This window comes from Nerophis lumbriciformis, linkage group LG11, assembly GCF_033978685.3.
Source record: "Nerophis lumbriciformis linkage group LG11, RoL_Nlum_v2.1, whole genome shotgun sequence".
Lineage (NCBI taxonomy): Eukaryota > Metazoa > Chordata > Actinopteri > Syngnathiformes > Syngnathidae > Nerophis > Nerophis lumbriciformis.
In genome coordinates, this window is record NC_084558.2 from 10,322,670 (window position 1) to 10,335,827 (window position 13,158).

At 40.4% G+C, this 13,158-nt stretch overlaps 1 protein-coding gene and 1 long non-coding RNA gene across 3 annotated transcripts in view; one reads left to right on the top strand and one right to left on the bottom strand.

Annotated features, from left to right (window-relative positions):
* grid2ipb (glutamate receptor, ionotropic, delta 2 (Grid2) interacting protein, b) overlaps positions 1-13,158 on the top strand; it is a 74,685-nt gene that overhangs the window by 17,294 nt on the left and 44,233 nt on the right. The gene's annotated exons all lie outside the window — the stretch shown is intronic.
* The window catches only part of LOC133610790 (uncharacterized), a 56,057-nt gene continuing 44,358 nt past the window's right edge, over positions 1,460-13,158 (bottom strand). Inside the window, exon 4 of the long non-coding RNA XR_009815927.2 lies at positions 1,460-2,031. This is a non-coding gene — a long non-coding RNA (uncharacterized lncRNA). The remainder of the gene's footprint in view (positions 2,032-13,158) is intronic.

Here is a 13,158-nt window from a genome sequence, read left to right on the forward strand (position 1 = left end):
TTGGAAAATTCCCTGCCTTCAGAACATTATTATGACTCCCTAATGGAGACAGGTGTGCCTTGATGCTTTTGGTGTATTTCTTAGTTCACAAGTTTTTTCAAGGGGCATAAAACAACCATGTTTTGTAACATAAGGTAACAAATTAAGGTAATATTTGCCTTCGCAGTAACTTCCTTATTTCCAACTTAAATCCCACTTATATTGAATTAACTGGAAAACTGAGTACCTTACCTGCTGATGCTAAGAAGTCAACATTTAATTATTCAACTTTTTAAAGAAAAGTGCTGCTATGTTAAAGCACTACAGTAGTTTTACACCCTTTATGAAAATATCTATTGTACTCATCCTTTGATGTATTTGTCCTGCCGTGAGATTTTGCTGTTTTATATCTACTTTATTCTATAGAGCAATTTCCAGCGCGGGTCGAAAGAGCAAATTCTTCCGCGCATAAACTTGTTACTGTGTGTGCAGTATTGTGCCACAATGCTTCATGGCCTTGTCAAAGCATGTAGCAATCAAACGCAACCGTCATCTTCACATCAATCAATCAATCAATCAATCAATGTTTTTTTATATAGCCCTAAATCACAAGTGTCTCAAAGGGCTGCACAAGCCACAACGACATCCTCGGTATAGCCCACATAAGGGCAAGGAAAAACTCACCCCAGTGGGACGTCGATGTGAATGACTATGAGAAACCTTGGAGAGGACCGCATATGTGGGTAACCCCCCCCCTCTAGGGAGACCGAATGCAATGGATGTCGAGTGGGTCTAACATAATATTGTGAGAGTCCAGTCCATAGTGGATCCAGCATAACAGTAAGAGTCCAGTCCACAGTGGGGTCAGCAGGAAACCATCCCGAGCGGAGACGGGTCAGCAGCGCAGAGATGTTCCCAACCGATACACAGGCGAGCGGTTCACCCCGGGTCCCGACCCCGGACAGCCAGCACCCCATCCATGGCCACCGGATCTGTGTGTCTCCCCTTCCACAAGGGATAGGGGGGAACAGAGGAGAAAAGAAAAGAAACGGCAGATCAACTGGTCTAAAAAAGGGGGGCTATTCAAAGGCTAGAGTATACAAATGAGTTTTGAGATGGGACTTAAATGTTTCTACTGAGGTAGCATCTCTAACTGTTACCGGGAGGGCATTCCATAGTGCTGGAGCCCGAATAGAAAACGCTCTACAGCCCGCAGACTTTTTTTGGGCTCTGGGAATCACTAATAAGCCGGAGTTCTTTGAACGCAGATTTCTTGCCGGGACATATGGTACAATGCAATCGACAAGATAGGACGGAGCTAGACCCTGTAGTATTTTATACGTAAGTAGTAAAACCTTAAAGTCGCATCTTAAGTGCACAGGAAGCCAGTGCAGGTGAGCCAGTATAGGCGTAATATGATCAAACTTTCTTGTTCTTGTCAAAAGTCTAACAGCCGCATTTTGTACCAACTGTAATCTTTTAATGCTAGACATAGGGAGACCCGAAAATAATACGTTACAGTAATCGAGACGAGACGTAACGAACGCATGACAGTGAGTGTGTGCGGGCTCCAATCACACCTCGGCCCTGCGGCTGCCGGGTGATGGATTAGGAGCCGGGATACACAAACAGCCCCTTCTTCGTAAACAAGGAGGAAAAAAAAGGCACATTCGGAAGGTCGGAGCGACGGGCGCAGACATGCTTTTTGTCTCCAAAAGATGTGTTCGCCAGTGATATGACAAACACTGCCCTCGGGGGTCATGAGTCAGCCGCCACCCTGCGAGATAGACAAAGTTCATCGCTTTTCTTCAGCGTCATACCTTCCTCTGTGGTCAACGCCGTCCTGGATTCGCTGTCCATGCCTTGGAACTCGTTGAAGTACGGCCGGGCTTTGATCTCGTACACGATGCCCTTCTTTAGCGGCGAGAGGACCACGCTACACTCGGACGGGACCTTGATGTCCTGCGTCTGCCAGTGTCCCGGAGCGGGCAGTCCGGATGTCTGCCTGTACACAACTTTGTAACCCTGGATGAACTGGGATTGGCGGTCCACCTGTGGGAGAGGAAGCCCACATGAGTACTAAAAACATCACTTAAACACTCTTTGTCCCTGTGGGTGGAGGCGGAGCCGCAAGCATAAACACACAGAGAGAAGTTCAGGCTTGTATAGAATACGTAAGGAAACGTAGTAGAAATTATCCAGAACACCCCCAAATTCTAATCAAGTTATTTTTTCAGTTTTCCTGAAAGTTTCACCAAAATCCACCAATTACTGTTGTAGTTATGTTGCTAACAAACAAAATAGTGATGCATAGCATTAATTAATTATATTATATTAGGTAATTAGAAAACCACTTGGAGAGTGCAGACCTTTGACAGGCTCTAAATCCCAATAATGAAGAATCCGAAAAAAAATCCTGAATCCCAACGGTGATCCAGATCACCCCCGAAATGTAATCTCTTGAATCAAAATCCGCCTATAACATATTGAGTTATGATGCTAACTAACAAACAGACAAACAGATAAACCAAAGCAAATTCATAACATACTGGCGTTTCACTCTCTAGCAAGAGATGCTGCTTTGCAGTCAGCCTTTATTTTTTTATTTTAATCTTTAAACATTTGTTAATCAGTCCATCTGGTGTTTCATTTTACTCCTGAAATTGGAGCAACTCTAAATGGCCTAAAAAGACGGAATGCCAAACTAGCAGTTTTTTTCCCTCTACATCCCCAGACAGTTTGTCCGCAGATTACAGAAGTAAAGCCAATGAAAAGCAGCCAATTATTCTCTTACTACACTACATGGCTGCTTACCCACAACTACTGTACTACAGTATTTACACTACATAAGAATCATAAGAACTGACAGGTTTATTTTTCTAACCACTTTTTAAACTGATGATTACAGTTCAAGTGTGTTTCTAGCTTGTGTGTGGCCATGAATAATTCAACGACTCGTCCTTTATGTGTGATAATGAGACCGCTTGCAGTGTTATTCTGCACAATCGCCTCAAGTGGCATTAGTCTTGTGTTCTGTTGTTTTTTGTCTATCTATTGAAGTGTGGGGAAGGAAGCCCGCCGTATCTTTTATCACCCTCAGAGACGCTGGCATTTTGCAGGAGGAGTGTCTAACACTGTGTTGACCACCTGGTGGTGGCAACTGTGCTTTGGTCTGAGTGGGTAAGCATGCATGGCAGAGCACTAAGACGATGAATTGCTTGGGGTGAGTATATTTATTTGTCTGATTGCATTGTTGGGGTTGTTTAGGAATGCATTTTCCGTGTAAAACTGAGGATTTAGTGCCATTTTTCTGCCTACTTGGTGGATGTTTGATATCAGCTTGTTTTATTTAGTAAGAGGTTACAATCATTGGTTGAGAGCACATTGTTTAAAATCGAGGTGTTGCAAAGATACCAGCTCATCGTTGACAGTGTAGTCTTGGTTGTGGCGGTGCTTTGTGTCAGCGATGAAGAAAGTAAGAGGACATCTTTGTTTACTAATTGCCAAACCTAAAAGTGGGCTCGAAAGACCACAGATGTAAATCCTCCTTAAGGCTCCACTGTGCCTCGTCAATAGCGCTGATAATGATAGCGTTTAGGCATCGGATGCAGCTGAGATGCAACAATGCACAAGCAGCTCTGGTTTTAAATGTGTGGCATTGACTTAGACATCTTCATTTCGCTCTACCGACAATAAGGATATCTGGATGAGGGAATTTCCAGACAATGTAAACACAATTTAAGAAGAAAAAATAAATAGCTAACAGGTGATGTATGTATTAAATAGCCATATAATAACATAGCTGTTGTCATTGTCTGTGGGTATTTGGTCATGGCAACTGTTACAGTTAAAATATAGTGACTCATTTGCTACCGGGCCGCACAGAAACATAAAATTATTTATAAACAACCTCAATTTCTCCGACTTAACTTTTGCCTGTCCCACTAGACCAGGGTCAGCAACCCGCGGCTCTTTTGCGCCGCCCTCGTGGCTAAAGGATTGAAAATGGAAAAAGATGGGGGAAACATATATTTTTTGTTTTAGTATGTTTTTTGTTTGAGGACAAACATGACACAAACCTTCCCAATTGTTAGAAAGCCCACTGTTTAATATGTTTAATATGAGTATTGTCATGTCTGTGATCATGTTTTGTTTAGTTATGTTTTGCTTGGTTTTTGGACACTTTTTAGTTCCTGGTTGCACTTTCTTGCTTTGTCACCATAGCAACCATTAGTTTCACCTGGTTCACATCCTCATGTCACGCACCTGTCTCACGTTTTCACATTTTGAGTCACGCACCTGCTGTCACTAATCATGTCACTATTATTTAAGCTTCCAGTTGCCAGGCTGTCTTTCTGGCGACATCACTCTCTACCAGTGACGTGCGGTGAGGTTCATGACTGGTGAGGCACTGACTTCATCACAGTCAGATTTACAAACATATGAACCCTAAAGAGTATCTTATTCACCATTTGATTGGCAGCAGTTAACGGGTTATGTTTAAAAGCTCATACCAGCATTCTTCCCTGCTTGGCACTCAGCATCAAGGGTTGGAATTGGGGGTTAAATCACCAAAAATTATTCCCGGGCGCGGCGCCGCTGCTGCCCACTGCTTCCCTCACCTCCCAGGGGGTGATCAAGGGATGGGTCAAATGCAGAGGACACATTTCACCACACCTAGTGTGTGTGTGACAATCATTGGTACTTTAACTTAACTTTAACTTTACACATACAAACTGTAGCACACAAAAAAGCACATTTAATTAAAAAAACGTTATTATGGTCTTACCTTTACTTATAAGTGCGGGAACAGTGGTGTTGGTGTTGGAGGAGTTGTGAATGAATGAAATATGAAATCTGTGCTGCAGTCTGCAGGTGTACCTAATGTTGTGTCCCTGCAGTCGTTCACGGCTCCTCCGGCGCGAGCATTGTTGTTTTTGCACTTTTTGGCTTCTTGTTAAGTGACTTTTTTTGGGTGGATTCGGTCTTGCACGTGGAGGGTTTGGGTGTGGGCTTTGGTTGGTGTGGCGCTCCCGTCGGGGGGTGCATTCTGCGGCGGGGGTGCATTAACCGGCACCAGGAGGCGGGATTACTGCGAGCCTCACACAGTGCGTCTTCGCAGCAGTTTTATGATTGCTCAGCACAAGAAATACTTTACACACATACAGTTGTTGACAAAATACACTGTACATTATATACCTCAGCTAACTAAACTATGGAAATATATAATATAGTTCATATAGCAATACGGTCTCACTGCACAGCAGGCCAGCAGTTAGCCAAGTCAGCAATCCATGTTGAGGCACAACTGAGTGACGTGCCTCAACTGGCTGCTGATCACCGCACCGTCTCTTCGCAGTATTTGAACGGCAAATGTGAAAATTCAGCGATTTTGAATAAACAAAATCTAAAACTGGTGAAGTTAAATGGAAAATTACTTTATAGTATAATCACTGAATACATATAACAATTTAATTAATTTTTTTTCTTTTTACATTGTTTTTCTTTCCATGATGGCAGGTGAGGCCCTGACCGCACGTCACTGCTCTCTACACACCCTTGTTGATATCCATGCTGCTCTTTTTCATGTCCTTTTCTCGTTCCAAGTAAGTTCTCTTTATTCAGGCCATAGTTTGCAAGTTTTGTTTTTTCCATAGTTCTGCCTTCGTGCGAGTGTTTTATTTTCATAGCCACGTTTTGTACCTCCGCTGTGAGCGCTTTTTGTTTGTTCCTTTTGAGTGTTAAAATTAAAAGATGTCATTACCTTCACGCCATGTCCGGTCCAAGTTCACTTGCATCTCGGGGAAGCAACCACTCCATAGTCCACGTCCTGACAAGTATTTGGTGAACATTGTTTTGTCCTACTAATTTTGGCGGTTCTCGAACTCACCATAGTGTGGACTGTGACGCAAAAGTTTGTTTACATGTAAAATCTTCCACTCCTTCTTTGTCTCATTTTACCCACCAAACGTTTCATGCTGTGTGTGAATGCACAAAGGTGAGCTTTGTTGATGTTATTGACTTGTTGGAGTTCTAACATGCTATTTAGGCTAGCTGTATGTACATATTGCATCATTATGCCTCATTTGTAGGTATATTTGAGCTCATTTAATTTCCTTTACCTTTATCCACTTTGGATATAATTTACTTTTGCATGTCTCATGACATATTATCTGTATGTAATATTGGCTGCATTTCAGATAGTTGTTTGTGTGCCATGTTGTTCCAGACCACAGTAAACGTTACCGAGCTTGCCAACAATTGTAATAAATCTATTAAAAGAAGACAGCCTGCCGTTTCCTTTAACTTGGACACACACATCTATACCTTTGGCCATTAAAAGACAGTAATTTCCAGGAGTTATCTCACCTTTTAAGTAGCCTCTGATTTACTAATGCTTTCTAATGTTGTAAAAATGTGTAGAATAAATATTACATTTCAACTATTCTGTCAACAAAGATTTGCTTCAGCCTGCGACACATAGTCATTTTGATAGTAGGCTATTATAGCTAAAATAGACACTTACGTCATGTGTTGCCTTCATTTTAAGACTTACAGTATGTACGGCTTTTCAATTTTTGCGGCTCCAGACAGATTTGTTTGTTTGTATTTTTGGTCCAATATGGCTCTTTCAACGTTTTGGATTGCCAACCCCTGCACTAGACACACCAATGAGCTTGTTCATAGATGGGTAATACGTCTCTTAATAGGGAGTCACCATTTCTTATATTTGTTTTATGTTTGTTACATGGGTCTGGAAGTGGGAAAAATGATTGATTCTCTGATACATCACGATTAGAACGTGGGCGATTCATGATTCATATTAGATGAAATAATACAGACGGTTCTAACATGCGGCATTATTTCTATTTCTTCAGTGACGTGCGGTCACTGGAGGCAGGGCCTCACCTGCCATCATGGAAAGAAAAAAAATGTAAAAAGAAAAAAAATTAATTAAATTGTTATATGTATTCAGTGATTATACTATAAAGTTATTTTCCATTTAACTTCACCAGTTTTAGATTATTTTTATTCAAAATCGCTGAATTTTCACATTTGCCGTTCAAATACTGAGAAGAGACGGTGCGGTGATCAGCAGCCAGTTGAGGCACGTCACTCAGTTGTGCCTCAACATGGATTGCGCAATGACTCGGCTAACTGCTGGCCTGCTGTGCAGTGAGACCGTATTGCTATATGAACTATATTATACATTTCCATAGTTTAGTTAGCTGAGGTATATAATGTACAGTGTATTTTGTCAACAACTGTATGTGTGTAACGTATTTCTTGTGCTGAGCAATCATAAAACTGCTGCGAAGACGCACTGTGTGAGGCTCGCAGTAATCCCGCCTCCTGGTGCCGGTTAATGCACCCCCGCGCAGACTGCACCCCCTGACGGGAGCGCCATACCGACCAAAGCCCACACCCAAACCCTCCACATACAAGACCGAATCCACCCAAAAAAGTCACTTAACAAGAAGCCAAAAAGTGCAAAAACAACAATGCTCGCGCCGGAGGAGCCGTGAACGACTGCAGGGACACAACATTAGGTACACCTGCAGACTGCAGCACGGATTTCATATTTCATTCATTCACAACTCCTCCAACACGAACACCACTGTTCCCGCACTTATAAATAAAGGTAAAACCATAGTAACGTTTTTTTTAATTAAATGTGCTTTTTTGTGTGCTACAGTTTGTATGTTTAAAGTTAAGTTAAAGTACCAATGATTGTCACACACACACTAGGTGTGGTGAAATTTGTCCTCTGCATTTGACCCATCCTTTGATCACCCCCTGGGAGGTGAGGGGAGCAGTGGGGAGCAGCGGCGCCGCGCCCGGGAATAATTTTTGGTGATTTAACCCCCATTTCCAACCCTTGATGCTGAGTGCCGAGCAGGGAAGAATGCTGGTATGAGCTTTTAAACATAATCCGTTAACTGCTGCCAATCAAATGGTGAATAAGATACTCTTTAGGGTTCATATGTTTGTAAATCTGACTGTGATGAAGTCAGTGCCTCACCAGCCATCAACCTCACCGCACGTCACTGGTCCGCTTCTAACTAACCATGTGAGAACCATTCTTTCGGTTAGCGTGGACATATACGGAGGAGGAAGTTGAAGAAGAAAAGCTAGTTACGGCACTGCGTTGGCTTGAATGTGAAGTGGTTAACTACGAAAGGAACACATGCTTTGCACACTTTAACGGAAGGCTAATAGGAACTGTGTTACAGCAGAGAATAACCAGCTAAGAAGAGGAAATTAGCAAGTAGGTTCATAAGTCAGGAGAAGCAAGAATATCCACACAGTACGGCAACAAGTCTGTCAGCCATAGATATGAACGAGATAGACGACACACGTCTTTCAGCTGCAAGTTCATGTGTCTGTGCTTTTGGAAGACACTAACAATGAAAAAAGAATGCCTGCTCGCCAAGCAGGGACTTGTATTTGTTTTATCACTTAGCAGGCAGCGCATACAGTATCTACGGTAGTCTATACAATCCATATATATATATATACATATGTATATATTAGGGTTGTCAACGTTAACGCGTTAACACGTGTCGTGACGCTTTAAAACCAGGAAGCAAAATCAAAACATTGCCCGCAGTGGTGGTACACACCACATGAGGCGAGAGTCTTGTTTAAATAACTGTTTTTTGCACGGTGCTTCAAAAGGCCATTTACCTGTACTTTTATTTAATTGACATCTATCTAACATTTTATATATGTTTTGTTTTGTTCTGGTGAACTTGACAATTAGTGCAGAACTGTGTGAGCAAACCACTCAGGAGGAGGGAGGCGATGGGAAAGTGTCAATGCTGCTTTGTCAACACTGGTATAAAAGTTACAAAGGATGGTGGTTCTTTGGTCAAAATGTTGCATGGATTATGTTTTACAGATCATCTTCAAGCCGCTTTCTGACAGTCGCTTCAGAATGCGCCGTTTTGTGGGAGGTCTTATTTACGTGGCTCACCTTTGGCAGCGTCTTTTCTCCGTCATTGTTGTAGCGGTGTAGCGTGCAAGGACGGGAGTGGAAGAAGTGTCAAAAGACGGAGCTAACTGTTTTAATGACATTCAGACTTTACTTAAATCAATACCAGAGCAGCATCTCCTCATCCTTGGCTCACTAGTGTAACAACAATACATGAAATGTGTCCTGTGAAAAAACGTCCGACCGGAACTCTCTAATAACTAAAGTTCCTTGGGTGAATAATGTAAAGTCACTACACCGGTATGTTTTAGCGTTTTCATGGCGATTTTACTGACAGATATAAGTAAGAACTTTACACTACTTTATATTATAAATGGCAACAGCGGAGGATGAATGTCCCATAACAAGAAGATAGAGAAAAAGAAGAAGTTTATCGACTACGGTGTCGGCACGAACTACAAAGGCGGACGGGCGCACATTTTCAGGACTTATGCAGATCCCAAATACAGATCAGCAAGTACCAGAGGGTAAAAAAAAAGTTGCTTTTGCATAATATTGCGAAACAAAACGCCAGATAATATGTCTTACCGTATACACACACCATAATAATACTCGTATGTTGAAGCACAGCACAATCCATCAAGCGGTGCGGCTTCATAGCTTACCGAAGTCGTACTAAAACATTTTGATAGATTTTTGAGCGCCATGTGTAATGTTCTATATTTTCAATGGAACATATACAATTTTGGTGTTGTTTACTTGAGTCATATTGCAGTCTACACATGTCTCTTATGTGTGACTGCCATCTACTGGTCTCACTTATCATTTCACCATGTACCAAATAAAATAGCTTTGAGGTCCGTAAGCACAACCAAAATTATTCCGTACAGTAGGCGCACCGGGATATAAGGCGCACTGTTGAGTTTCGAGAAAATTTAAGTATTTTAAGTGCGCCTTATAGTCCGAAAAATGATATGAATATATATACAATATATATATATATATGTATATATATATATATATATATATATATATATATATATATATATATCCTATATATGTTGTGCTGCCTTTCTTGCCTCTCTTTTTCTTTCACTCTTTTCTTTCACAGCTGGCTCTCTTTATAAGCTGAGTGCTTTCAGCTGGCAGTTGCCAAGTTCTCTTTATGGACATCGCCCTTTTTGCCTACCTCAAGACCTCTTTTGTCGTGAGGTCTGCCCGGCTATCCTAAACACGCAGTCACCTTTTCTTATTGCTTCCCTTTTACTGACCTCACATTTAAGAGGAAGTGAACTGTTTTTGACATCTTTGCATTTTTGAAATCCAAACCTCTTCAGTACATAACACAGAATTGGTCAATAAAAACTAAATCTACTATCCAATGCGGAATTTCTTGAAAATGTACTTAAATGTGACTGTTACCATGGATGTACGAATGTTTGACTGGGGAAATCATGTATCCAAACACTGCTTGTTCGTCTCCAAAACACTCAATCGTCCCCTTCCAATCTAAAAAATGACGGCCACTTGAAACAGTCTGCGAACGAACTACAAAACTAACACTAATGCAACATTTACACTTGCAACACATGTCATCTCATTGTGTTGTTGGGAACAAGACAATCAATGCCAGGGATTGTAGCATCTTATATGTCATTAACTTAAATTGTCATTGGGGTTACTCATAACTTGACAGCTTCTAATGCTAGCTAATATTCCAATACTATAAACATGATAAGTGTAACTCAGAGTCTGACGAAATGACTGCTAACATAGATTATTTTTTATTTCAACAGAGCCTCGTCTCCACACTCAAAATTGTAGCGGTCTTTAAGCACCCTTAAGAACAGCACAATAATAGCTCAAAATAAAGGTTTCAAAAAAGTATCTTACAAAAGTACTCTTTACATCATTCACTGGTACATTTATTCACTGGTACATTTATGTCAGAACATTATTATGTTTGACTTAAAATGCACCAATAAATGTAAGGGGTTTTCACATTGAATTAATGGACATTTAATTCCAGTTTATTTATTCCACAAAAACACACTATGGTGGTACAATAGGTATAAAAGATATAGAACGGAATTCTAAAATTTATGTATGGAGTTAAAAAAAAAAAGATTGTATGGAGCCAAAGAGGCGTTTACTATCACACTATCGGGGACAGAGAAAAAATTGTGAATTTCACTGGTTATGTATTTGCTTGGGTTTGTCTGTCTGTTTCACATTTCCATTGACATTTTACACACTACTTTTCTTCAACCCTTATGGTAGGGCTGGGCGATATGGCTGAAAACTGTATCAAGATACTGTATGTGTTTTATATTGGCCGATATCGATAATTATTGATATTTTTTAATAACCTATCAAAATTAAGGATGAGAAGAAAAATCTATTAAATATAAAACTTTTTGTTTAAAATGTAACCTTCCTCTGATTATAGTCCCCTCAGCTATTTAGGATGGAAAACAATCAGTGTAAACACATTTCTAAAATCACATTGAACGCTTAAAGGGAAACAGCACGTTTTTTTCTTTTTTTTAATGTTTGCCTATTGTTCACAATCATTATGAGAAACAAGAACGCACATCCTTTTATTTTATTTTTAGGATTTTAAAGATGATTAAAAAAACGCTTGCAAAATGGGGCTAATGGGAGTCATCGTTGTAGCCTTCAAAGCCCTCTAAGACAACTTGAAAACCCTCCATCAATGTTTTGTACACACACTGCAAGTATATATATAAAAAATATAGTACCAAACACCTTATTGACAATATGTAATATGTACAATATTTACTGTATTTTGGTCATTTTAATAATTGCCAAGACATTGATTTCCTCCGCGCATTGATTTTTGTTTCCATAGCAGCACACTTCTGACTTTGAGCAACAAATGTGTGTTCCTACTTCTGGAAACAAACGCGAGTTTGTTATAATCATGGCAGACTTGGTAACAGACAACGAAGACGACTATTTTTTCACAAATGAGGATTCAAAATTTTATCTGTTTGAAGCTGAAATATACAAAGGACAAATTACGGCTTCTAGAAGCAAGCACAGAGGAAGGGTGAAACGTTGGAGCAGACGAAAGGCGAGAGAGTGAGGTCTGCGTGAATTTATTGCTGTAAATGTGGAGCTCGGAGCCAAGCTATTTCGACATAAATGGAGTGCTCACCCAAACAAACCGAAAAAAACCGTCTCCGGCCAGCTGGACCAAACGGAAAACTGTCTTATCGAGTGAGTCACACTTTATATTGATCGTGATACATGCAGCACGCCATGCGAGTTATTACAACTACAGCACATACGCTGTCGAGCTTGTTGTGTACAAACAAAACATGAAATATGGGCTACAGATACTGTAATATGATTGTTCATGTTTTTCAGTCAGTACAAATTGGTGTCTTATCGCTGTGTTGTGCATTACAAACTCAAACGCGTTTTGTGCTGATGTAGAAGCTAGCTATTCTATCGCCGTAGTTAGTGTTTATGGCTAATACCAAAAGCATTCCGATGTGTTACTACGATAGAAAAATACTTCCTCAGTGTTCGCTCTTACAATAACAATGTCATTACAGTTTGGTTATTACACGGGTTACGGAACGTGAATGAAATATTGTTGGCGGTTTTTGAATGCATTGTTAAAGTGATTTAGAGGTAGAATTGATTGCTCCCATTAGCTGCATTGCTAGCCACAAGCCGATTTTTACATGTTAGACTGCAAAAAAAACCAAAAAAAAAACTTTTTGTCTTCTTGTCACTCATAAGGATTGTGAACGATAGGCAAACTTCCAAAAAAGTGCAGTTCTCCTTTGACAATAACCTCCTAAAACTAAGGTGTAAAAACAAGGAAGACGTTAGTAATGCTTAATTAAGTATAAGTTAAGTGCAAAGGGCAAATTGTGAAAATGTAAACATAGAGAAACCTGAGAACTATTTTCTGCTGGTCTTATACCATGCTAAAGAGTGAGTGCAGCTAAGGTGGTGTGGTGGGGACGAGCGCCTTCTATAATTTACAGACCACAATGGTCTGACTATGTTGCATTTTGCAACAAAGTCCAAAAAACTGCCATTCTGTCAAGGTGACTTAACTGTTTTATCGACAATTTATTTGCTCTCTACAGTACTCATTTTTAGTTTCTCTTCTCACTCCATGCAAAGAATCAACTGTGAGACAACAAAATAGCGCAACTAAACTTGATAGTTGATACTGTTACCTAATTGGCTGTTAGCGTGTA